General features: G+C 40.7%; 1 long non-coding RNA gene across 1 annotated transcript; it reads right to left on the bottom strand.

Moving 5' to 3' along the window:
- Nucleotides 1–243: 243 nt before the first annotated feature.
- On the bottom strand, nucleotides 244–21295 carry LOC117998913. The gene is made up of 3 exons (XR_004676134.1): nucleotides 21217–21295; nucleotides 14232–14322; nucleotides 244–329 (listed from the first exon to the last, which is right to left on the bottom strand). It is a non-coding gene; the product is annotated as an uncharacterized LOC117998913 (long non-coding RNA).
- Between the last annotated feature and the right edge of the window lie 5859 nt (nucleotides 21296–27154).

Consider the following 27154-nt stretch of genomic DNA (forward strand, 5'->3'; position numbering starts at 1 on the left):
TGGGCACACAAGCCCACATTTCCAATCTATAGGACCTGCTGCCTAAGCCTTCATGCTAGGAAAGGATTTAGTAAACATCATACCCACGATTGCTCTAAGTGGATCTAAGCAAGTCCTGTATGTCACAGGCAGTTGGAGAACACAAGGGAAATGGAGAACAAAGGAAGGAAAAATGGTAGGACGAGAGGAATGGGGTGAGCAAGAAAGAGAAGAGTGGTGAGAAATGAAATATGTCAACCTCACCTTGTACTAAAAGCACACATTATCTTCAAGATGTCCATTTAATGCCATTTTTTTCTTATTGTGTGGGTAGAAGCTGATTCCATTTTCTGTGGATAAAATTGGTATGATATTCTTGAATGTAATTTTTATAGGAATGGATAATTTTGCAAAATATCTGACATAGGCCTATATGACCAAGATAAATTCACTTATTTTTTGATTATTTTTATTTTTTCATTGAAGTATACTTGACACATAATGTTACATTAGTTTCAGGTGTACCACATAATGATTTGACAAGTCTATATGTTATTCCTATGCTCACTGCAAGTGTAGCTACCTTCTGTCACCATTAATCAAGATAAACTTAAAATAAAAAATGGTTTAATGTGAAAAGTCTATTTCTGGTAAGTATTATGCCTCTTATAATGTGGGCATCTTATAAATTACAGTAATTGACCTGGAAAGAACATTCAGGAAGGCCGAGTGAAGTCTGTGAAATCTCAAAAGCTATAGCTTCATAATGAACAATAACTCGTGCATGTTTACTGAGTAGCTACTAGATTTCAATCCATTCACTAAGCCCTGGGAATACAAAGATGAGAGAAACATAGTCTTTCAGTGAAGTGGGGCTTCATTCAGTAATTCAGGTAGAACAGAGTGACTAGAAATTGGTCCTGAGAAAGAAACATTGCAGTCAGAAGAAAGGAAAAGCCTCTGAAGAACTATGCATTGTTCAGAATTGCTAGAGTTTAAAACGTGAAGAGAGGGATGGGCAGTAAGGGTGGAAAAGTAAGTAGGAAGCCCTTGCTACTTTTATGTGGCAATCAGGCCTTTTAAGAATTATATTATTCCTGGGGCGCCTGGGTGGCTCAGTTGATCAAGCGACTGCCTTCGGCTCAGGTCATGATCCCGGGGTCCTGGGATTGAGCTCCCTGTCCTCAACGGGGAGCCTGCTTCTCCCTCTCCCACTCCCCCTGCTTGTGTCCCCTCTCTCGCTGTGTCTCTCTCTGTCAAATAAAATCTTTAAAAAAAAGAATTCTATTATTCCATGGAAAGGTCCACGTTCAAGAATATTTCAGATAAAGCTCTAAAGGATTCATGACAAATTATCAGCACGTTTGAGGGCCTGTTTGATGCCACTCTTAGCAAATGGTATTTCTTTTATCCTTACATATAAATGGTATGATTCTTACTCATTTAAATATTTACTATGGGTGTAGCATTTTCATGTTAGAAAATACAAGAGAAGAAGTATTAGAGTAGTATATATAGAGGCATTAAATAGAAGTATCAGAGAAGTATATATTGAAGTATTACATAGAAACAATTTCCTATGAATTCAAAGGCAGGAGAAAACCTTTGTAGGTTGGGGGATGTCCATTTCATCCTGTTGTTCTTCCTCCCTTCCTTTTACAAAAATTCCTTCTTCCCTCTCTTCCTTTTCTCCCACAATTATGTCCTGGTCTCTGTGTGATGGGATATATGCCAAGAACTGGGAATACAGTGGTTAGCAGACATAGACAGCTATTAAACAATTACCCCCTCCCCCAAACATAATTATACTAGTAATAAGTGTTCTCAAGAAAGCATACTCCATAGAAGGCAGGGCATAAATAAGGCTGAGTGGCATATAGGAAAGTCTTCCTGGACAGTTTGTTAAACCAACACCTGAAGCATGATGAGGAGAAGACAGAATGGATTCCTGAAGGAGTAGGTGTGGACAGATGTTGAGGAGCAGGGGAGGACATGTGAACCTCGCTAAATGATGTGATGAAAGACAAAGACAGGAAAACTCCCAAAGGATGGTACAGAAGATTTCTCTAGTCCATAATAAGAGCATCAGTTGCTATAATTTTTCTTATTCAATCAATCCATGTAAAAGTCTTTTCTGACATTGAAACCCATCCTTTCCTCTTAACCGACTTTTTATTTTAGTGATTTCAGTAGGATCTATAGGCTCTTTCTTTTTTCTTTTCTTTTCTTTTTTTTTAGATTTTATTTATTTATTTCTTTGAGAGAGAGAGAGAGAGAAACAGCATGAGAGGGGATAGGGTCAGAAGGAGAAGCAGGCTCTCCGCCGAGCTGGGAGCCCGATGTGGGACTCGATCCCAGGACTCTGGGATCATGACCTGAGCCGAAGGCAGTCGCTTAACCAGCTGAGCCACCCAGGCGCCCAGGCTCTTTATTTTTTCTTTTCTCACTTTCCTTTATCAGGTCATTAACTTGGATCCCACTTATCTGGAAATTATTTTGACACAATTGAGGCTCACATAGATAGATCGCAGTATATTTGGAAAGAAACACACCTACAATTCTTTACATTTGTTCTATCATTTATCTTTAATCCAGACAGCTCCTTGAATTAATGAGCCTTCACTTTAGCTCCTGAGACAACGTTGGCCTTTTTAATACGGTGATTTTCATGGCAACCCTTTCCAATCAGCAGTGCACGTATGTCTACAAGTCTGTTTCTTACAGGATGCATTGGCTAATTGGACCAAGGATTTGGACATAACCTTGTTACTACTTCTGGTAGCTGTCCAGGCACAAAACACATTGATGCTGATGTTTCTCCCCTTCTATATTTAACAGATGGGCTTACTGAACTTCCTTCAGTGCCCACTAGCCAATGAGCAGGAAATGGAAGATGATAGGTCTGGGTTGAATCATAAAGGCTATTCTGAGGTTGCAGGACTCTTCCCTGCTTTTCCCTGACCCAAACCCAAGAAGCAACTTTGTTGGGGAAAATCACAAAGCCAAGATGACTGATTCAGAATTCAGAAACCTCAAGCAGGAACTCAGGACAGCTCAGGAATTCTATTAAATTTCTTCATCTGTATGAGATGACTGTACCATATCATCTCCCTTTTTCCTCAAACCTCCCACACATCCTCCTCCTACTGATGACCCAGACTCATACTTCATTGAGAGAATAAAAGTCATTGGAAATGAACTCACTCATCTTCCCACCACAAAACCTGTCAACTTGGTACATCTGTGTCCCAATACTTCTTCCTCCACATTGAGGGAAGTGTTCTTCCTCCTCCAAGAAGGGATATTTCTCCACTTTTTCTCTGGATCCCGTTATCTCTTGGGTTATCAAAGGTATAACCTGCTCCTTGACTCACTCATGCTTTCTCTGAATAATAACATTTGACTATTTAGTCATTCCCATCATCATATAAACATGCTCTAGTATTTCCCATTTTCCGATACATTTTTTTTTCGCATAACCATACATACTGTTTCAGTTCCTGCCCTATTTTTCTGTTCTCCTTTATAACCCTATTCCTGAGTATCCAAACAAACTGCTTCTACCTCCTCATCTTTCTTCCACTCTTCAACCCGGTCCAAGTGCTTCTTCTATCTGTAACCCTCTTTGGTAAGGTCAACAACAACCTTCAGGTTTCCAAATCTAATGGGTTTCTTCCCTGTTCTTCTTAACTTGTCTTTTCAGCAATATTTGTCCAAGTTGACACTCTATTTGATTTAAGTATGCTTATCTCTTGGCTTCCAGGATTATTTTCTTAATTTTATTCTAATTTTCAATCTCCTTTGTTGGGTTCTCTTCTTAAATGACGGCCTTTCTCAGCACTTGTCCAACATCATTATCTTGTCTTTTGCCTAAATTCTCTTTACTTATATCCTCCATTTCCACTGTTTTAAATTTTATGCATTGATTTCCGACCTCTCCTCTGATCCCCAGAATTGGATATCTAACTTATTTTTTATACCTTCGCTTGTATAAATTATGAACATCACATATTTAAATGCCCCAAACAGAACACTGAGCTCCTTGATCTCATTTGACTCGAGCAACTCTTCATCCAGTTGATAAGACAAAATCTAAGATTTATTGTTTTATGTATGTATGTATGTATGTATATATGTTATTTTTTTTAGAGGTGGGGCAGAGGGAGAGAGAGAATCTTAAGCAGGTTCCACACCCAGCACATAGCCTGATGCAGGGCTCAATCTCACAACCCTGAGATCATGACCTGAGCTGAAATCAAGAGTCAGATGCTTTTTTTTTTTTTTTAAGATTTTATTTATTTATTTGACAGAGAGAGACAGCGAGAGAGGGAACACAAGCAGGGAGGGTGGGAGAGGGAGAAGCAGGCTTCCCGCCGAGCAGGGAGCCCAATGCTGGGCTCGATCCCAAGCAGGACCCTGGGATCATAACCTGAGCCAAAGGCAGACGCTTAACAACTGAGCCACCCAGGCACCACAAGAGTCAGATGCTTAACTGACTGAGTGAGCCACTCAGGTGCCCCTTAAAGAGTGTTATTTTTCTCTTTTTTAAAAGTTTATTTATTTTAGTAATCTCTACACCTATCGTGGGGCTTGAACTCACAACCCTGAGATCAAGAGTCACATGTTCTTCTGACTGAGCCAGACAGGTGTCCCAAGATTTATTCTTTCTTTTCAAAATTGTATTGAGGTGAAATGCACATAACCTAAAATTAGTCATTTTCAAGTAAACAGCTTGCCAGCGTTTAGTGTAATCATGATGTTTCTCAATCTAGTTCCAAAACATTTTCCTCACCCCAAAAGGAAACCCTGTACCCATTAAGTAATTATTACCCATGCTCACCTTCTTCTAGCTCCTGGCAAGCACCAGTATGTTCTCTGTCTTTATGGATTTTCTTATTCTAGGTATTTCACATAAATGTAATCATATGATATGTGATCTCTTGTGTTTGCCTTCTTTCACTTAGCATAATGTTTGGAGGTTCATCTATATTGTAGAGTGTTTCAGTGTATCATTCCTTTTTTGGCTAGATAACATTCCATCACATGTATATTAACAATTTGTTTGTCCATTCATCCGTTGATGGACATTTGAATTATTGCCATCCTTCAGCTATTGTAACTAGTCTAAGATCCATCCTTGATCTACTTGCCTCTCACTTTTTTTTTTAAGAATTATTTATTTATTTGAGAGGGAGACAGTGAGAGCACACATGTGAGCAGGGGGAGGGGTAGAGGGAGAAGGAGAGAGAAAATCTCAAGCAGACTCCCTGCTGAGCCTGGAGATCTATCTCATGACTCTGAGATCACAACCTGAGCCGAAATCAAGAGTTGGTCACTTAACTGACTCAGCCACCCAGATGCCCCTCCCCTCACTTTTATATCCAATGTATTAGAAAGTCCAATTTATTCATGCCCAGACTATATCTTGATATCTATCTCATTCTCACCATCTCTACTTCTGCCCTCCTATTTCAGGCCTTCAGTATTTCCAGCCTGTATTACCAAATACACTCGTCAATGTGTCTCCCTGCTTCTACTTTTTCTTGTGTTTCATTCTTTGTCCACAGGGCAACAAGAGCAGTGACTTTTAAAAATTGAAAATTATTGTATATATTGTCTTAGTTAGTTTGGGCTGCTATTACAAATGACCATAGACTGGGTGGCTTATAAACAACAGAAATTTATTTCTCACAGCTCTGGAGACTGGAAATTCAAATCAGGGTGCCAACATGGTCAAGTTCTGGTGAGGATCCTCTTCTGAGGTACAGACTACCCCCTTTTCATTGTATCCCCACATGGTGGAAAGAGAAAGAATTCTCTGGGGTCCCTTTTATAAGGGTGCTAATCCCATTAGTGAGGGGTCCACCATTATGACCTAATTACTTCTCAAATGTCCCAGCACTTAATACCATCATACTGGGGATTAAGATTTCAACATATCAATTTTGGAATTTTATATATGTAAAATAGTGTTATATATGTAAATTTTATTGAGTACTTACTATGTCTTAGCCACTGTTCTGGGGATTTTCCATGATATAGTTCATTTAAACCTCAAAACAAGGGAGAAAACACTATTATTATTGCTCTTTGCAGATGAGGAAACAAACTAATTTGCTTAAGATCACCCAGCTAATATATGATTGAGCCAGGATCTGAACCTCAGTAATCTCTCTCATGAGCCCATCCTCTGTTATGTCAGATTGTCTAAATCACATCAGGTTTTTCTCCTTCTGAAAGCTATTCAATGGGGGCGCCTGGATGGCTCAGTCAGTTAAGCATCTGCCTTCATCTTAGGTCATGGTCTCAGGGTCCTGGGATCAAGCCCCACATCAGTCTCCCTGGTCAGTGGGGAGTCTGCTTCTTCCTCTCCCGCTGCCCTTCCCTGCCTCGTGCTTTCTCTCTCTTTCTCTCAAAGAAATAAAATCTTAAAAATAAAATAAAATAATAAAATAAAATAAAAGCTATTCAATAGTTTCTATTCTACCAACAATATGAATCATGACCTAAAGGTCCTGCATGAGTAGGCCCTTAGCTATTTTTCCACATTTATCTTTTTTACTTTCCCATTACTCACTCTTTTTGAAGTCTTTATCGAATTTAGTTCCCACCTGCCTCTGGGTCTATGCACATCCTCTTCCCTTAGCTTAGGATATTCATCCAGCCCTCTATCTACCTTTCATATCTCAGCTTAAATGACTACTCCTTCAGGTGACTTTTCCTGCAATAACTACCCTTTCCTTGTGATTCTCTCTCATCTTTCTTTTTAAAGCTTAAAGCTATTATTTTAATTTGTAATTATGTGTGGTTTGTTTGTCTTTTGCTTTTTTGTTTGTTTGTTAAATCCCTAGAATATTAGCCTCTTGAGGTCAAGGACAGTATGTTTGTCCTTGTCATAATTATATTCCCTGAAATTTTCAGTTCCTAGTGAAGTTTGGATTAATGAGTGAATGGCTCCAATCTTACACTTTATGTAGGGCAAGCACGGATTGAATTATCTATAACTTTAGTCTGGCCACTTCACAGCTCTGTGTATACCTCCTCTCTGCCTTTTCACTGCCTTCTCAGTGGAGAAAAGGAAAAGGAACTCTCCTCAGTTCCAGATGTTGCTAAATCCTTGTCAGTTTTATTGCCTTGGGCAGGCCTGGGTGGAATTCCTCACTGGATCCCAGGGAAGATGAGGCAGAACTCGTCCAAACAAAATAGAGTCTAGCAACATCTGGTCTCTTTGTGGTGAGGTTTGAGGTGCATGCTGGTTGGTGGCTCCTTGTTTTCCCTCCACATCTCTCTCTCTTTTTTTTAAAGTAATAACACTTGGAGTTATTAGAGCAGACACCTGGCATGCTGGTCAGGCAGTGCAGCTTTACCTTATAATCAGCCCATCGTGGAGATGAAAATAACACCATGCCACAGTGTGGCAATTGTAAGACCGCAGGAAGCAAGACAATGCCCGACCTGTGATGACAACCCACATTCTGCCAACACTATAAAAAATGAATCTGCAAATTGCCTATTCCAAGCTCTCTCACGTGAGTCTATTCCCAAAGAAATACTCACCTCTTAATTCTGAGAGAATGCTACTAGGGAGATGAAGAGGCAGAACTCTGTGAAATGTCCTGCTGGGGGGCTTTCTGCTACAGACTTATCTGAAAATTGCATAGCTTCTGTCTCTTACAATAATCAGGAAAATAGAGAGCTTAGAAATGATGACAGGGGTCATTCATTGACTGCTAGAGGATTTATATGAGATTGTAACCATCTTGCAAAGTAGGAATTATCTTTTTTCCTCGTATCAGATGAGGAAACTGAAATTTCAAGACATTATCCAACTTGTCCTCTGCCATTTTGCCCACAAAGTGGAAAATTAGAATTCTTACCCATATCTGAATGCCTATAAAGCCCTGGTGATACCTGGATGCCACACTGCTTTCAAGATTTAGGGCTATTATGAATATTTTAAATACTCAATATACATATTTATAAAAGTTAAACTTCAAAACTGGATATACTGATTATCATTAGCAATAGTCTGTTGTGTCTTTCAAATGTATTTGAGTTCTTGGTTAATTATTTCCATCATGATATTAATAGCATGCATTTATGTCCCAGGTGCTGTGCTATCTATATGATCTTCTTTATAAAAAAACTCTATGAGATGAATACTATGATTACTTTATCCTCTAGAAGAGAAAGCTGAGGTTGAAGAGGTTAATTAGCTCAACCAGCTATAAAATGGCAGAGGTTGGAGAGTTGGACTCCCAAAATCATGCTTTTAACCACCATGTTAGCTGGCCTGGCACGCATCAACTGTGATCCTGAAGCTTTACACCTGCTTCTAGAATTTAAGCAGATGTTATCTGAAGATTCTGGCAGAGTCAATACTTACTGATGGTTCTACATTTTGTTGTCACAATACCAAGAACTATAGCTCTTCATATAGCCATCTCAATGGCAGACAACTTGAGGGTAGTGGGATTACCGACAATTTACCACAGTAACAGAATATCTATTGGGTATGATGCATTACACAAGAAGCAGTTCATTGGCAGACAGAAAAGATGTGGGAATCATGGATCCTGTTCTCAAGCAGTTTAGTGAGAAAATATTGTTATAAGTGTGGAAGACCTGGTAAATAATTAAATAGCAAGAACTTAATTTCAAGGGAATATATATAGGACTGGTTCACTGTATAGAGGTCTACTGAGTACAACAAATAAATAAATAAATAGAACAACCCCTAAAACTGTACTCTAGGAGTTGGCACATGAGTTTTGGTCAGGTGTCAGAAAATTGTAAGATGCAGATTATTAGAAACGGAAGAAAAGTTGGAGAGGAAGCCAAGCGTAAATAAGAGCACAGATGCAGGATGTAGCAACTCGGTTGGCAAGCGATGAACGTGAAGGGAACCAGAATCTATGATAGAGAGCCAGAGAAGGGAAGCGAGCAGGTTTTTGGACAAGCTGGCATGACCTCGGAGTTCTCAGAGGGGCTCTGTTCTGTAAATGACCCAAGGCATTGTTTGGTGACCTTGTTTGTCACGGTCTCTCTTTGGGTTGCTTCTCAGGCTTTCTGCATGTCTTCTTAAACATGAAACAATTTTCTCCTCTGGTCTCACACAACTGGCTTATATTTAATCCACAGCCTCGTTGCCAGCCACTACCTAATTATCTTCCAAGTGTGCCTTCCCAGGTTCAAAGGCATCTTTGCACAAAAACTGGTATATCTCCAACTTATGGCAATGGCATGTAATATCAACCAGACACTGTTCGTCAGCACTTAAGCAATCAACAAGCCTTTAGTGAGTTCCTTGATGCGCAGGGCATGGGTCTAGGCACTATTCCTAAAAATTAGGTGTTATAAAAAGCACTCATAATGATTCAGAAATTTCTTTCTCTTTGATATAAAAAGAGCCAAGTGAAATCTTTGGGCTTTGTTGAAAATGATAGAACTTGGGACTTTTCAGACAGACAGTGAATGTGGGTGTTTAAAGGGTTTTCAATGGTATTTGATTCATCAAATTTATCTTGCCGTTATTCTGAGTTATTATTTTTGTCTTTAAAAGTAGAATATTTGGAATGGGGGAACACCTCCTTGATCTTTCAGAGTGTTTTCAGTTTCTGAAAGTAGAAATAACGAAGGAGATAAAAGAACAAATGGTGATGCTTTGAGTAAGTCAAGGCATGAGGACTTTAATGCTGAAGCAGCTATTTATACTTGCCCTCATGATGTGCAGGGCTGAAATTCAGCCCAGCAAGTACGTGTAATATTTTCAGACTCAAATCCAGCTGTACAAACTACCACTGCAGCAAGCCGTCCACTCTCACCCTTCCCCCCGGCCTTAATCACCAGCCCACATTAATTTGTGCAGTGATTAAGAGCGAGCCTTCCGTTGGGTTTATATCCCAACTCTGCTCCTCACTAGCATATCTCATAGGGTTGCTATGAGGACTAAATGAATCAACATGCATAAAAGCTGCATAATGTAAGCATTGTATATATGTTAGCTAATAGTAATCATTAAAAGATAAATATAGCAAAATGAACTTGTTACTCAGCTCTGTAATTATAATAATACTAACTTTGTCTTTGCAATAGTAAGACTGGTATTTTTTGAGACAAAAGTTATAATCTGTCAAGCATCGCCCCTATGTTACGTTCCATTTAATCCTCACAATGAAGCCATCCACGAGTTGGTGTCATTCCTGTTACTCTTATTTTACAGTTGGGGTCAAGAGATTTAGGGTCACCCAGGTGGGAAGTGGTGGCACAGAATTTGAAACTAGGCAGTGGAATTTCAGAACTTGTAGAAAGTTGACCTTTAGCCACTCTGCTTCACTGTCTTTGTATAATTGTTCCTGATGGTGAAGTTAGTTGCTAATATCCAGTTAGTCATTCTGCAAGCTTTCTGTAGTCTCTGGATAGCCTGAGAACCAGGGCAACAACTCCCACAATGAGGTACTCATATACTTCCAAAGGACTGAGAGTACTTTGGTTGGCTTTTGCTGGAAATCTCATTCCAAAGATCTATACTAATTTTACCTTTATCTAGAGATTCACATAAATACACATTGTACTTCCATCGTACTCTAAAACTCTCATAAAAAGTCCATGGGGTGGGCCCCATTATTTTCACGTTACAGATGAAAATCTGAGGCTCAGAAGAACTAAATAACTTTCCCAAAGTCTTATAATTAGTATGCATCAGAAATCTTTTGATTTTTGGTTTAGTGTTCTTTCCATTAGAGGTACGACTGAAGTAGAATCAAGATTCCTTTTTTCCCTTCCACACATCATCTGGAGTGTGTGGATTGCTCTCATTCCATAGCAACACTTAATTATAAAGATGAACTTTGAATCGTTAATCCCCTGGGTTACTGAAAAAGGAAAAGGCCATGCTTAGCTTTTATTTTGCTGTGTATTTTTGCCTGAGGGCAAGTTGGTTTACTACAAGAGCTCTGACTAGAGCTCTGTGAAATTTACATGCATACTGTGAAATGACCTTTGAGTCCATGTTCTTGGACTGTGTTTCCCACCTACTTGCAGGGTGATGAAACCAGACAGCTGCTTCCTGGGGGGTGAGCTGAAGATGTAGGTAATCTGCAGCCCCTTCCAACCACTGGAGAAAAGTTCTACAATAGGACCAAAAGACCCCTCAGCCTTCTGTTTCACCAAGGGCTTCTCAATGTTCTGTTTGCACATTCTTTTCCTGCTTGGTAATTAGCACCAGCTGTCTCAACTTAAAAGGAAGGAATCCCTTTGAAATCCTCCCTATCCTCTGTGAAATGTGCTACTGAAACGTGCTAATTAGTAACTGGACTTAGGACAACACAGACATGTGTTTCCTGTGAGTGCTGTAGAAGGAAGAGGAGGAGGGATATGAACATCTGTTGAGTTGCATATGTGTGTATGCTTTTCTATCTTTCAAAATGACATTTTTAATGGCAATCTATCTGCCCAATTGTGATCAGTAGCTGGTAGCTAATGATCCCCGCCCCATGCATTGACTTCTCTCCCTGCTCAAGCTTGAGAATATTCCCAAGGGCAGAGAGCAGGGCCAATGGAAGCATTCCCCCTCTGCCTCAGCAAATTGACTTTGTCAGTATCCCCTCACTTTTCACCATAGTAGCAAGAATCATAGGGCCCCAGGGAAATAAAAAATAACTCCTCTTTCTTTGGGGACCACGGTCCCACAGTAAGCCAACAGCCCAGGGGCTCTGTGACAATTAGCACACCCTGGAATGTGGGGAGAGAGCATAGAAACAGAATGCAGCCTTGTGCTAAACACACTTCACCGAAGTGGAGAAGCCACTGGCTCGCCAGTTCGAGCCACGATTATGTGAACATCTGTGTCTTCCTGAGTACTTTCGGGCAGCAATTCCAGGGTTCCAAACGGACTTGCTGGTCTGAGGGGGCAAGAGCTCCTTACTCATGACAAAGAAGGAAAGTCAGCTGATTTTATGGGAGCACTGAGGGATTTATTGACAGGACTGAAGGGAGTGCACAGGGGGCTTGGCAAAGGGTGGGCAGCATCTCCCTCCTCCAGGGCCATTCTCTTGGAGCAGTTGCTGCCATCACAGCAGTGTTTCTTGGTGCCCCAGGGGCTGCCGCTGCACCCTAGCTGTTCTCACATTCCCCCGTCACCGGCTCACAGGTTAAGGTCTTGCGGCGAGTGTTTGATAGGTTGAGCTTAGGTCACATCCCTCTCACCTGGCTGTAAGTGCGACGAGGACCGTAATCAAAAGATCTGCCCTGTTGGTGGGAGTTTCAGTAGGAGTTTTGTTGTTTTCCCCCAAATCACATACAGTAGTGGAAGGTTAATTTGCCATGAGGAAATCAGGTTATTCCTTGCAATAAAATTTGATAAATAGCTACTACTGAGACCTACTGAGAGGGAACTGATCCTGTTTGTCCAGTGTCCATGACTTATGGTTCCATGCAGCCATGCATGATCGATGCTACAAGAGACCTGCCCTGTAGAGCTGAACCCCCAGCCCAGCTGGTCCTGCTCAGGGAAATAATCCATAACTGAGAGTCTTCTGCTGCCCCCGGGAGAGTTACAAGGCTTGGAGATGAAGCAAGCCTCATTCCGAGGGCTCCGTGTGTCTCTTGTTCTACGGTGGCTCTTTGATCGCCTCTCTAGTGCTGACCCATTTTCTTGTCCCATTCCCAGCTGTCCCGTCCTTGATGTCTGTGGGCTCTTGGGCTTCCGCGTGGCCACCTGGCTTCTCTGGGACTGTGACTTCAGGCTCTGTCCAGCTGAGTAGGCCAGATAAGAATGTCGGGTTGCTATTTTTTCTCCCAGATGTTTGCTCTTCTAACTGGGCCAGGCTTTGCTATCTGGATGCCTACAGCTATAGCAGATAACACCATTCTTTCTCTTTCTTGCTTCTGGATTGGGGCAAAGGAAGAAGAGAGAAGAGAAAAATCCTCGCGTACTCCTTTGGGGGACAGAGCAGACCAACGCCTGTGCCGTGAGGACTCTGAACCCGCAGCCGGCTTACTCCCCAGCACAAAACCCTTCCTGATCTCTGCCACCTTCAGAATTAAGTTCAAATTGCCAGGCAGGCAAGTGTTTTCCTGAACCCTTTGCTTCGTAATCTAGGCTCAGGCTTTGCCAAGCTACTTTTAGCTTCTCCCAAGCAATCTGTGTTTTCTCTTGTCTTCATCCCTCACACACAGCAGGTCTGCCTCTAACATTTGTAGGGCCCGGGGCTTGAGTACAAATGGAGGGTATGGGCCGTACTTCTGAATTCTTAACATGTATAGACTAAGGATAACACACTGTTATATAAAATATGTTCTATTCTCTATCCTTTTTTTTTTTTTTTAGTTTATTTATTTTTGTAATCCATACACCCAACACAGGGCTCGAACTCATGACCCTGAGATCAAGAGTCACATGCTCTTATGACCAAGCCAGCCAGGGACCCCTCTATCCTCTATCTTGCGCAAAAATACCTTCATCACCACCTGGAAAGCTAGGATTTGATTTTGAAATCTCAGACCCTTCAGAATTCCACAGTAGAATGTCCCAGCTCCCGGCACACAGTTCACCCGCCTTCTCTTCACACCCCTTGATCTGTCTGTCCCGCAGCACATGTGTTGCATGTGGATGTGTGGACATCCCAGACTGCACATCCAGGTGTGTCCACACCACCTGCAAATGGCCATTCCCTAGCAGCAAGCACACACACGGGTTGGCCCACCCATGGGAGGATGGAAGAAGCCATACAGGTTCTGCAAGGGAGCCTGGAGCTGCTGGGGCAAGGACTTCCGGGTTCCTGGTTTCTAGTACATGGTCTGGCCTGGAAGGAGGGGGACTGGGCTCTGGGTGGGCATGACCTCTTGGTGCTACAGACTGCGTACCTATGGGGAGGGGCACGGCTGGAGGAGCACCAGAGCAGAGGTGTTCTTTTTGGGTCTACGGGGGGTACTGACACACATTTTCCATCCTCCTAGTATGCTCGTCCTGGGACAGTAATCTAATTGACTCATATTCATCTCTCAAGGATCATCTCATATTCCACCTCCTTCCTCCAAGCACTCTTCTTAATTCTCCCAGGGCAGGTTGCTTGTTTCTCCTCAACTTGCTGTAATACTATGTGACTGAGTAAGTCATTTGACCCCTCAGTACCTCAGCTTATAGCAAAGACTGTCATGAGGATAAAAGAGTTAATACATACAGAACTTGAGAACAGTGCTTGATTAGAAATAAGTGTGAACTATTATGACCGTTATTATTATATACTCACATAGTATGCTGTATTTCTTCCCTAGAAATATTTCACGCTGTTTTGTCATTGTGTTTTCTTATGCCTTTCTTTTCAGCAGATAACAATGCTTCTGGAAAACAAGGAATTCATTGCATTTAATTTTGTATTCCTAACACAAAACCCAATATATGTAACAGGGTCAGTGCTCTATAAATGTGTATGGAGGAAGTGAGCTGCCTCAAGGGGAGCTGGAATTTACCACTGGACCTGTGACCATCTAGAAGAAAAACCACTGGGAGCCTGAACTCATTTGCTCAGATCCTTCTGACCCTAGGCCCTTAGAAGGTCAGATGTAGATGGTAGAACTGAGTTAGAACTATGTCACAGGGTGGCATAGGAAAGAAATATTCAAGTGACAGTCCTACCCAGGAATTAAATACACTTGTATGTGATACTAACCTTACGTCCTGGTAAAGATTTACAACTGGAAGCATTCCACTATGTAATACTGTGTCTGTCTTCATATGAGTCAAAGGATCTGTGGAGCATTCTCCCAAGGGCTTTAAGATCACATGTTTCTCAGCATCCATGATCTGGGGAGTATGTCCCTGTTCTCTTTAATTGGACCTGTTTATTCTGATGACTTGCAGATAAGCAGAGCTCAGGAAATATGGCAGGAGAAAGTCTTTAATGATGTTTGCTTGATTACAAACTGCTGGATGGAAACTGCTCTGCAGAGTCTTCCCCACCATTTACCACCATTCAAGTGGTTGCAAGGTAATTTCCGATCCAGTCCCACAATTAGGATGAATGGGCCCGGCTGCTGGTTGGTCAGGAAACCATTCTGTTCATCATTCCTTCATTCCTTAGGGGTTATCCTGAACTGTGATTGGATGTAGGAAAATGCCCCAAAAACAAGAAATGAAGGAAAATAGAAAATTCTCCTAAGTGGATTCACCTTTTCCTTCTTTTCACGTTCTGATTACTCATTTAGCCATTGCATATAATGAAAGTGTAATTTTTTAGTGCCTAAAGCACTGCAAATAGGATTTTTGACAATTACTTAAAATAAAAACTGAGCATTTAAGACTTTCATCAAATAATTATAACAAAATAACAATTTTTGTTGTGACAAACACCTATATAGTGTTAGTAATGTGCCAGGCACTCAGTACTTTGTATTAACTCATTTCATTCTCACAATGATCCCTATGAGGTAGGAATTATTATTGTCTTAATTTTACGAATGAGAAAACTGAGGCATAGAGAGTTAGTGATTTAGATGAAGGTAAAATAATAAGTGGCAAGGTCGAGATCCAAACCCAGTGCATCTGTGCCTAGAGTCTAGTCACTTCATAACTGCTCTCAAAGCAGATGTAAAGAACATGTAAAGAAGTATTTAAAGTCATTTTTCAACTGGAGAGGTCCTATTGAGCTAGATATCAAGAGAAGGAAGTCTAAAGGGAATAACATTAATATAAACATTGTGGTACCAGGATGCCTGGGTGGCTCCGTTGGTGAAGCGTCTGCCTTTGGCTCAGGTCATGATTCCAGCATCCTGGGATGGAGCCCCTTGTCGGCTTCTCTGCTCAGCAGGGAGCCTGCTTCTCCCTTTCTCTCTGCTCCTCCCCCCTGCTCATTCTTTCTCTCTCAAATAAATAAATAAAATCTCCAAAAATAAATAAACAAACATTGTGGTACCTATTTTCAGTTTTATACATATTTAAAATTTTTATTTCAGGGCAGCTTGGTCTTGCTTTGATGGTACACTGATAGGACATAAGGCTGATTGTGACATAGATTAGTGAGTTTTCGCTAATGGCATTACACCCCAATATATTGAGCATCTGACATTTTTGCTTTTTAGGATTTGGGACTGACCTCCCCAAATGAGGATTTTTCTGAAGGAAATGAAATGGATTGAAGCTGAATGAAGTGCAGGGTGAGGTATGCTGTATGCCCCTGGAACCCGTGGGAGTCTGACACAGAGGTCTTGTTTCCATGGCAACAGGTCAGGGCATTGACTTGCAGGGCTGAAATGATGGCAAGATTTGGGTTCTGGGTTTGCCCTTCATTCTTCTCTTTCTTGTATGCTCAACTTCCTGGATATATTTCTTCTTGCATCTGGTCCTATCACAAGCTAATGATAACCAGTTGTTACGGGAGGAAGAAAGAAGGTCAGCATCCGGTGAACCTTTCTAGAACCTGATAAAAGGAAAAACTGCTACTCCCATTAATTCACTTGACCTTTTCAAAGAGTGCCTCACAAAGACTTTAAGAGACTTGTTCTGTTATAGAGTATGATTATCCTCATGCCTGGCTTGAGGGTTGGTGATGAAATGGAAAAATAAAAATAAAATAAGAATGATAACATCTCTCCCTCGTTTGCACCTTTTGCTTAGGTCCCTATTTCTCAAGGTCCATGAAGCCCAATATGTTCAGTTGGTTGCTTTTTTTTTTAAAAAGAAAAAAATGTTTCAGTGATATTTAGGAAGAGAGGTCATGTCCAATCGAAAATAGAATAGGTATAGATACGATTGCTTGGGTTGGTGTAGCTGTTATAGGAAATGATCGTTATAATAGAAAACACATATACAGAGTTAATTTGTGCCAGGTACTATTCTAAGTGCTCTACTTATATTCACTCGTGTAATCCCCACATCAACCCTATGAGGTAAACTATGCTATGATATTTACAGCCATTTTACAACTGAAGCATAGAGATATAAAATAATATTCCCAGAGCTTCAGAACTATTACCTGGTGAGGCAGTTTTAAAACCAAATTGTCTGATATCAGAGCTATGCAATTAACCCTATTCTATGCAGAATCCTAAAATCTGATCTTGTTTAGTAGGATACCTAAACATTTCTGAATCATTGATCTTTATCCTCATTTATTAGATTTGACAGCATCATGTAGCTCTTCAGCTCCGTGTCAAAATACACAGCATTTTTGTTTATATTTGTGTGTATGAGTGTATGTAAGTTAAAGAAAATTAAAATTATTTTTGAACAGAATTTTGCAATCTTTTTAGAGATAATTAGGGACAACTGGGGATGCCACGAGATCAAGTTAAATCACTTGCGCGATGCTTGTATTCACAATTTAATTTTTAGTTGAAAGGAAAAACAGCCGGACACTCTGCCCTTTAAAATAATTCTTTAATTCTTCCCTTTCAAAGTTCCCTATAACTTCTCAGCGCCTCTATTCCAAATCTGAGTGTGTGAAATTGAGATGTATCTAAATATTTATTGATGCCTTCATATTTTTTTTCAGTCTTTCAGGTTTATCCTAGGGCAATAATTTTAGGACAAGGATCATTTATATTTTGGTTTGTGTTTGGTTCAGTGTTCAGCAAAATAACACGATTTCTTCCAACTTGGAGTTCATGTTTAGGTTCCAGTTCCTGCTTAATTTTTGCTTAATTCCTGGTAGGCGAGATCATATATAACTATTTGATATGAATTAACTCACAACATAACCAAATCTTCATCAAAGAAAGAGTTTTACCAATATAGTCATTGAATATTATCATAATAGCATCATTATAACAGCCTCATACTTTTAATCACAGCACCAGTAGTCATTTATTAGATTTCTGCTTAACATAGGACATTAAGTTACTACCATACTTTACAGTTTGGGGGTGAGGACAATTAGAGTAATTACTTGAATCAGCCTTTTAAACTGTGTACCTACAGAGGTGCCTAATAAACATATTTTGGGTTTTTAATTTAGGGTTCAGAAATAATGTAGCATTTTATAAAGATTTTCATGACTGAAAACTGTGAGGAGTCTGGCACCCAACTACTGAGTGATTGATAGTGTGTCTGTCCCCTCTAGTGGTCTGATGCAGAACTAAAATGGCCAACCCAAGAATGTCCAAGGAAAATTGCCTGGCAATTCTGAGCTCAGGACAGCAGCCCTTGCATCTACCTGGCCATGAGTTATAAAAAAAAAGCAACGGAAAGAATCGATCAAAGGCCAGGTCTCTACACGGGGGCAATGCAAGCATGGATTTGGATCTCCAAGCTGATTTTATAGGCATGACAGAGGGAGTGGTGGTGGCTTTAAAAAGAGACAGAAGAGTTTCCCCTTTTAATTTCTTAACTTCAGGAATGTTGGAGTTTATAGTATGTTGAAACAAACATTCTCTATCAGGATTTTTCATCAGTGACTTTGTTGACACTTTGAGTTCGACAATTCTTGTTGCAGCCTGCTCCCACCCCCGCCCCCGTAAGACGTTTAGCAGCATCTGTGGCTTCTCACCTACTAGATTCTAGTAGCATCCCCGCTTGTGATAAGCAAAAACATCTCCAGCATTGCCCAATGTCCTCTAGGGGGAATCATTTCCTCGGACTGAGAATCATCTTAACAATTCCTATTAGGTAAGTTGAAAATAGTGTTTCCAATCAAAATAAATATTTCATTGAATATGACTTAGTAGGAGACAGGCCATACACCTGTATTATTTAATTTCATCCTTATAAGAATCCTCAGAAGTAAGTCCTATTTGTCTCTCCATTCTACAGATGAGGAAGCTAAGACTCAAGAGAGTTGGGTAACTTTCATGACATCACATAGGTAAGTGGTAGAGCCAGCATTAAAATACAGGTAGTCTGGCTCTGGAATCTGCATTTGAAAACCTTTTGCTACAGAAGTCTAACTCCTTATTAAGCCCCCAAGTGGTGTACAAAATGGAATTACTGAGCTCTAAGTAATAGCAATCCACAGCTGGTAATTTATAATTTTCTGACCTGACAAAACAAAAGGGAAAGATAGTATACTGACATTGTCAGAAGAAGATTTGTGTTTTCATTCATCAAGTGCCTGCTCTCGCTACAGATACAGAGATGTATATAACAAAGCCCCTGCTTTCTGAAGCTTACTTACATTGCTGCAAGCAATAAGCAAATGAACAAAAGCATGTCTAACATGTCACAGAGTAACATGCTGTAAAGAAAATAAAACAGGCTACAGGTTATAGAGAAAGTCTCAGATGGGGTAGAGTGCTGCTATTTTATGTATGGTGGTCAACCAGGGTCTCCCTGATAGGGTGACATCTGAGCAGACAAAGAAGGAACAGGACAGTAAGTCAAGTGGAGATGTGGTGGGAAAGTGTTCCAGATAGAACAAGTGTAAAGGCCCTGAGGTAGGAGTATATTTGAAGCAGGGGCAAGCTTGCTGGCATAGTAAGAAAAAAGCAAAGAATCAGTGGAACTGTAGCTGAGGAGTGAGGGGGAGATGAGAGAGATGAGATGAGAGAGAATGGTGGGAGGGGGAGAGGACCCCAGATGCCCTAAGGTCTAGAAGGCCCTTCTAAAAGGACTTCTTGGCTTTTGCTTTGAATGAAAATGTTTTGAAAAGAGAAGTGCCATGATCTGACTTTTCAAAAGACTATGCCAATCTTCTTTCCCTGTTTTGAGAAGTAGTTTATCATAATGGGTAAAACCATAAGTTCTGGAATAAGACTGAGCTCATTTTAAAGGATCTCTGTCTCTAAGAACTCACTCTCCATGAGCTTTGGGGCAAATAATTTAACTTATCTGAGGCTCTGTATTCTTATTTGTAGAAAAGAGGTGGTAATATCCTGGTTAATTGAATCTAAGTGCGATGAGACATAAGATGCACCATAATTTTATGTACCACTAAGAAAATACAAAACAACACTGCTAATCATGCATGAGTCAGTCAAACCAGGCTTTCTAAGTTTGGAAATGTCTTTAAGATATTCTTGGGAATTTGGTCATTTGTTCTGGCTTTATTTGCATTGCTTGACATGTAATAGGCAATTATTTTGCATACGTTTCAGCGATGACACAAACCACAACTTCATCAATCTGTTGGTAGTTTGATTTCTTAGGGTCCTCTAAAGCACTTGGTTGTTGCTTTTAAAAAAGTATGGAATCAGGGTCTTTCTTTCCTTTGATGAACATTTGCTTTACTAATAGCACATTTAATCTACTTCTTTGCTTGGTTTTTACGCCATTCTGCTTGGATAATCATCTTTAGTTTAAATACCAGGTTGTAGCATTAAAGATTTTTAAATAGCAATTAAACCACACGCAGTGCCAATGATGTGCGTCGTCGGTCAAGTGATGCGACGGTAATAGGAGTTTACACATTCACAGACAGTGAGAGAATTATAGCATGTCTGTCCTTTGGTTCATGGTGATGGTAAGGTCACATCAATCCTGTATTAAAACATTTTATGTGTGTTTGTGTGTGTGTGTGAGAGGGAGAGAGAGAGCTATCTGACACTATGATATCACATATACGCATATGTGTGTATTAAATTTAAATATATGAAATCTATCTGTGTATGTATTCATGTTAGAGTTGATGGAATCTGGTAGTGTCTGCCCTCTAGAGTTGAATGAGTGTGGGAAGTCCCCGGCACGGAGTAAGCCCTCAGTAACTGTTAGTTAGCATTCTCATCTCTATGAAGAGTTTATTTTACATGCCTCCATCTCTTTCTATAGGATTCCTTAAATTAATTTCATTTCCTCTGTTTTTCCTGAACTCACAAATCTTCCAATTCTGATTACTTAGGTGGCTCTCCTTCCTTCTGCACTTTCTACTCCCAGAAGGAAATAAAATTACAAGTCTCTAACTCCCTAAACACTCCTTTTCCCAAGTCATTAATCAACAGCTCATAGTAGGAAAAAAAAAAAAAAAAATTGCCCTGGGTCTCTGAAGACCTGTTGTAAGGCATAATAGATTCTCTCTTATTTCCTATCCTCTGGGTAGCTTTTAATTCAAGACAGATATTTGTCTTGCAATATTTCCATGATTTAAAAAGCTGAAGGAACATTATCACTTTATCTTATCGCTTCCCTGTTTATTATTCAGTCTGCTCTAATAAAATGCTAGTTGGTCAACCCTTCTCAGAGACTGTTATGGGTTTAACTGATAAGCTGTCCCCCAGGCTCAGTATCCTGGTTAATGGTTATAGTCATAATGCCACAAGAGATCATTTTTTAAAAGGCTGAAGGTAACAACACTGCCGATTATTACTTACCCCCATGCCTTTTTATATCTTCCTGGAATGATGCACTTCTTGACCACCCGCCTCATCAAATTAAAACAAGAATGAAAATAGATGGGGTCGGAGGGCCAACAGACCAGCAGAAGCAGCAGGCGGAAATTCATCTCAGAGATCATCTTGCTTTTTGCCCTATTTGTAAACTGGGAATGGCCTGGGCGCTCAGCTGTGCTGGAATCTCAGGCAAAGCAAAGATGTTGTCAGTGCCTATCAGCCCCAGGTGATTCACAAAATCTGAAATCTTTAAATTGTTTCTAGGCCTTTCAGAGCAGGTGGGTCTGTTCAGAGGTAGAGGCTTGTGTCAATGTCACAGAGGGGAAAATGCCTATTTTTGAAGGATGGTGGGCAGCTTAAAAGGCCTTTATTCTTTAGTTGACCCCACTTACTTAATCTTGGTAAAGTGTAGTAAAGCTGATGATTGGGTCCCTTTAAAATTACTGACTATAATTTAAGGCAATATACTAAACTATCTAAACACATTCTTGGGGCACCTGGGTGGCTCAGTTGGTTAAGCGTCTGCTTTTGGCCCAGGTCATGATCCCAGGGTCCTGGGATCGAGCCCCACATTGGGATTCCCGCTCAGTGGGGAGTCTGCTTCTCCCTCTGCCACCCCCCGCCCCTCCCCTGCTCATGCTCTCTCTCGCTCACTCTCAAATGAATAAATAAAATCTTTAAAAAAAATAAGCACATCCTTGATCATTAAAAGGGGTCTAAGCAGTTTAATTTCAATTGCATTGGCACCTGGATTAGAATTTGTGAAGCATTCAGGGCCCAGATACTTGCCCCGGAGTCACTTCAACCCTAACTGATTTGCCTGCAGTTGTAAAACAACCTGACATGTTGACCCTCCAATGCTTTGACAGCTCCCAGCCGACTGTCTCATGTTTTAGTTAGCATATTCATATTTCTTTGTTTTATTCTCCAAGTTCATATGAAAATGAACCCTGAGGCATTTTAACAGTTCATTCCTATTAGGAATGTCTAGAGTCCTGCTTTCCCTTATTTTTTTTTTTTTTTTTAAGATTTAAAAACCTAAACACCTGAGGGCTTTAATAGGCTTCCCTCTTTGGTGTGTCTCAGATAATGAAAAGGGTTGTGAGGTGAGAGAAATCATTCTTTATGATTTGGGCCTCCTCATTGATCTTATCCAACAAGGGCGTGACTTCGGATGAGAAATATACACTCTAGTCAGGAAGAGGGAAGTAGCAGGTATCAGGAAACGACAGGAAGAGCAGAGCTCCCTGTGAGTCTGCGGATTTCACCTCTAGACAACCACGGTACTATGGGTCTTGGCATTTGAAAAGGATTCGTAAAGCTAGGGAGTTAAATAAATATTAATGATCACATGCAAACAACCTGTTCCTGCTAACAGTCTGTTAAAAGCAAGCATTCTCTCTAAAAGGAAAGAAGTTTGTATTAGGGATTCTTATTGGTCTTAGGTAGACTTATCCTATTCTATGTCAAATGAAATTAGAATCAGATTGGAAGAGACTGAAGCTTTCTTGAGAATCTAGCCTGATCACCTTTCTGATGCTATAACCCGTTGCTACTGAAACATCTTCAATTTTATTTGACAAGAATATTCTGGAAAATATTCTGTTGATGGCGACTTCAGGAGGATCTGATTTTGTTTGGCCAACCTAAACCAATCTACCAAATATAATTTTGATCACCTACTGTTTGCCTAGTATTTGAGTATGATAACATTATTAAGAGTTGGTAAACTGTATAATTGGTCCCAAGTCTTCACCTTGTCCCTATACCATATCCTTCATTGGGTGACTTTGAAGTTCATCCTACTAGAAGAGTAGAGAGACATTGAGTGACCAGTTGGTTCCGGTTAATCTAGGACTTTCCTGGTTCCAGCATTAAAATATCTGTGTCTTGGGAAGCCCCTTTGTCGCAGGCAACTTGGGATATTGGTCACCCTTAGTTCATTGTATTTTTTCATCCTTTTATTTTGGGCTTGGTCACGGGACTGCTTGGTCAATAGAATGAAGTAGAAATGGCAGTGTGTCTGTTCTGAGCCTAAGGCATTAAGACATTGCATCTTTGTGCTGTCTGTGCCTCTGCCATCACTATGAGAAGGACAAGTCCTGATTATCCCATCGGTCCAACGAGGATGAGCAGTGTGTAGGGCAGAGCCAAGTTCAGCAGAGCAGCCCTGCCAAGTCTGGTTTATATCACAGCAAAGCTATATTTGCATGAGTGATAATAAATGGCTCTAATTTTAAATCACTGATACGTGTCATGCTTTATTGCACAGCAATGGTTGACCTCTACAATTCAGTTTTATTTGTATCAGGCAATGGGCTAAAAGTTTTACATAGATCAGCTCCTGCTACCATGCCAGGAAGTAGCAATTGTTATTCTTTTACAACTGGGGAAACTGATGTGCTCGCTTCGGCAGCACATATACAACTGGGGAAACTGATACATAGGAAGATGGAGTAAGTGCCCAAAGTAAACAATGGACTATTCCAAACCCGTTTCCAACATAATCCAATACCTTGAAGTTTTAAAAAATAGTCAACGAATACAAGCTCATTGTGCAAGATTTAAGCAAATCAGAAATAGAAATAAGAAAAAGTAAAATGCCATCCTCTTCTCTCCTCCACCCCCTGACTTTCTCATTTCTTTAATTCTTCCTCTCTGAGGTTATCGCTATTACTCTTTTGGCATGAATCCCTCTGAATGATTTTCTGTGCATTTTATAAACATATTTCTCTATTAAAATTCCATGTAAATGGAGGTTACCTATTGTTCTGCAGAGTCTTCTCCTTGGATAACTTGGATATCCTTTCACACCAATCCACACAGAGGCACTTCCTGTTCTTCTAACAGCTGTATACCACCCCATACAAGGGTGGTATCAGAATTTGAGTTTACTCTTGGGCGCCTGGGTGGCTCAGTTGGTTGGGCGACTGCCTTCGGCTCAGGTCACGATCCTGGAGTCCTGGGATCGAGTCCCGCATCAGGCTCCCTGCTCGGCGGGGAGTCTGCTTCTCCCTCTGACCCTCCTCCCTCTCATGCTCTCTGTCTTTCATTCTCTCTCTCTCTCTCTCAAATAAATAAATAAAATCTTTAAAAAAAAAAAAAAAGAATTTGAGTTTACTCTTAACAATAAACATTTCAATTGATTCTAATTTTTCACAATTCGAAAATGATTCCAGGAACTCTCTTTTCATGTATCATTGTGCACATACGTGTTTATATAGAAATAGCCCTAGAAATTAATTTTGTTCACAGCCAATTACACATCAGTGTTTAATAACCGTGTTATTTAAATGAAATACTGTGTCCAAAAAACAAAATGTAGACCAGTACTTGTGCACGGTTAGCAGGTGTTCCTCAGATACCGGGTCCTCTTTCCGGATCTTCCTCCCCTCGTTGAAACATTTTGTAAGGCATCTGCGACAGCCTGTAAAGTGCATTAGCTGTACCTCTTTGTCCCCAGATGAAGTGGGTTGTGTTGCTACCAGCTGTTGAATTTGTTGATCTTCCACTTCACAGAGCATGAAGGATTTTTGGGAAACTTTACCTGCCATCTTAAAAGACTCCATGAACTGCAGGTGTTTGTTTCTTAAGCAAAAAGTTGGTGATGAATTTCTTTCATGGACACACTGTCCCATTACAGAATGAAATCATGGTACACACCTGGGGTACACAGTCACTTCCAGGTAGGCTCGGCCACTGGTTCAGTTTAGATGGTTAATAAAGGATCTCATCTGAAAAGACTCAAAGGTCTCTGTCTCATATAGGTTCCTCTGGCTGGAAGGAAAAAAACTGGAGGAAGAGAGAAGGCGTGTCAAAAGAGGAGGAGAGAAAGGGATGGGGAGGGATGGGATTAACACGTATTACACGCCTGCCTTGAGTCAGGAATTCTTTTTTGATTCAGAACTATTGATGTTCTGAATCATTCATATGCCAGACACAGTGCCAAGCCCCGGGGAGACCGAAATAAGAGAGGCAGTCCCTACCCTCAGAGAGACTATGGTACACTGGGGAGTCACCTATAAAAGGCAACACTCACTATGAGAGAACACCCAAAGCAATAGGGGCACATAGAAAGGGTGCTAATGCTCCTAGAGATTCTGGGCAGATGTTCTAGGGTGAGTAGCTCCTGTGTTGAGTTGGGATGGGAGGTCCTGAGCTCCCTTCCTATTGAGACTGGAGTAGGTGACTACCGTGTTTCATGCATGAATCCGAGCAAAGTAGTTGACAACTAGTTGGGGCTCATCAACAGCTACTGCTAGTTATTTGCTGAGCCACTGTACCATGTGGGGATCATCGGCAGGTGCTTGGAACCACACGGTGAAAGATTCAGGGTGGGTTTTACAAAGAGAGTGCTGCCATCTTAGGTAACGATGAGAGCAACAACATGGCACTTGCTGTATTGTATTCTGCCCTAGGAGCTTGGTGAATATTTCATCACCACAACAAGACTATGAGGTAAGTGACAGTTTTTCTTTTTTTAAATACTTTCTTTTATTGAAGAAAAAAAATATGTATATAATGGAAAGGGACATAAATCCTAAGTATACATTTCAATGAATTTTCATCAATTAAACATGCTTGTGTCATTGAAACTCAGATAAAGAAGTAGAACATTGGTAGCATCTGAGAGGCACCCCTACCTCCAGTCAGTACCCTCTTTGCCCCCAAAGCTAATCACTATCTTGACTTGTGATCCTAAAGCAGTTCTTTAAACTTTATACAAGTAGAATCATATACCCTTTATATAAATGAATCTGATACTCTTGTGCCTGGCTTCTGTGGCTCAGCGTTATATTTGTGAGATTCATCCACAGTGTCGCATGTAGCCGTAATTTATTTGTTTTCATTGCTGTCAGATTATACAGCAATTTATTTACATACTTCTTAATGTTAAACAAAATTGAGCTGTTTCTCGTTTGGGGCTATAGTGAGTAGTGATGCCACTTCTGTCTAACAATATATATGTGAGATTATATATCTAGCTAATACATATAAACAACTATGTTGCTTTCTGTTGGTTTACATACCTAGGAGTGAAATTGCTGAGTTGTAAAGTATGTTTATGTTCAGCGTTAGCAGATACTGCCAAACCATTGTCCATAGTGATTGTGCCTTGGCACGGGCACAGCTTTCCCTTATCCCTTAGTCCAAAGCCTGCTGTTGTTTCCCGCCCTTGGATCTGTCCTGCATTGCAGCAAGCCTAATATGCATATGTAGGCTTTGTCAACACAGCCACCCCTGGGCCACCCCTAGGGTCAAGATTTGCACACCCGGAGTGTGATCTGCCTGAAAAATGGACTTACGGAAGAGACCCATTCAGGCAGGAAATTCTGAAGTCCTGGGTGTCTGGACTATTGTCCAGGGAGAGAAAGGAAGGACATGGGTCTGGTTGGGTATGTTCTTGGGCTCCATGGACTCCTTACTCCATGGGATGGAACTCCAAGAGTGGATCTCTCTTGACTGGGTCTGAGGACAGTATCAGGAGTCCCCCAGTAGTTCCACTTCTGCCGCAAGGCTTGGTATTGTTAGTCCTCTTTAGTTTAGCCACTCTGCTGGGTATGTGGTGGCACTTCATTTTGGGTTGAACTGATGATCAATGAGGTAGAGCATTTCTTCTGTACTTTTTTTTTTTTTTTTTTTTTTGCCATTTGGATATGTCCTCTTGTGAAGTGTGTGTTCAGCTGTTTCCCATAATTTTCTACTGGGTAGTTCATTGCTATTATGATCCCACTTGACCATGGGGAATCTGAAGCACAGAGAGGAAAGATAATTTTTTCCAAGGTGCCATAAGTAGAAAAGACACAAAGCTGTGTTTGAACCCAGGACATCTGACACTTCATAGTCTACTCTCTTAATCCACTCAGATGGTCAGACAAGGAACCCAAATTGGAATTTTTTCATCTGTTATGATTCATTG

Source organism: Mirounga leonina, unplaced genomic scaffold (genome assembly GCF_011800145.1).
Source record: "Mirounga leonina isolate KUSES-001 unplaced genomic scaffold, KU_Mleo_1.0 Mir_418, whole genome shotgun sequence".
NCBI lineage: Eukaryota > Metazoa > Chordata > Mammalia > Carnivora > Phocidae > Mirounga > Mirounga leonina.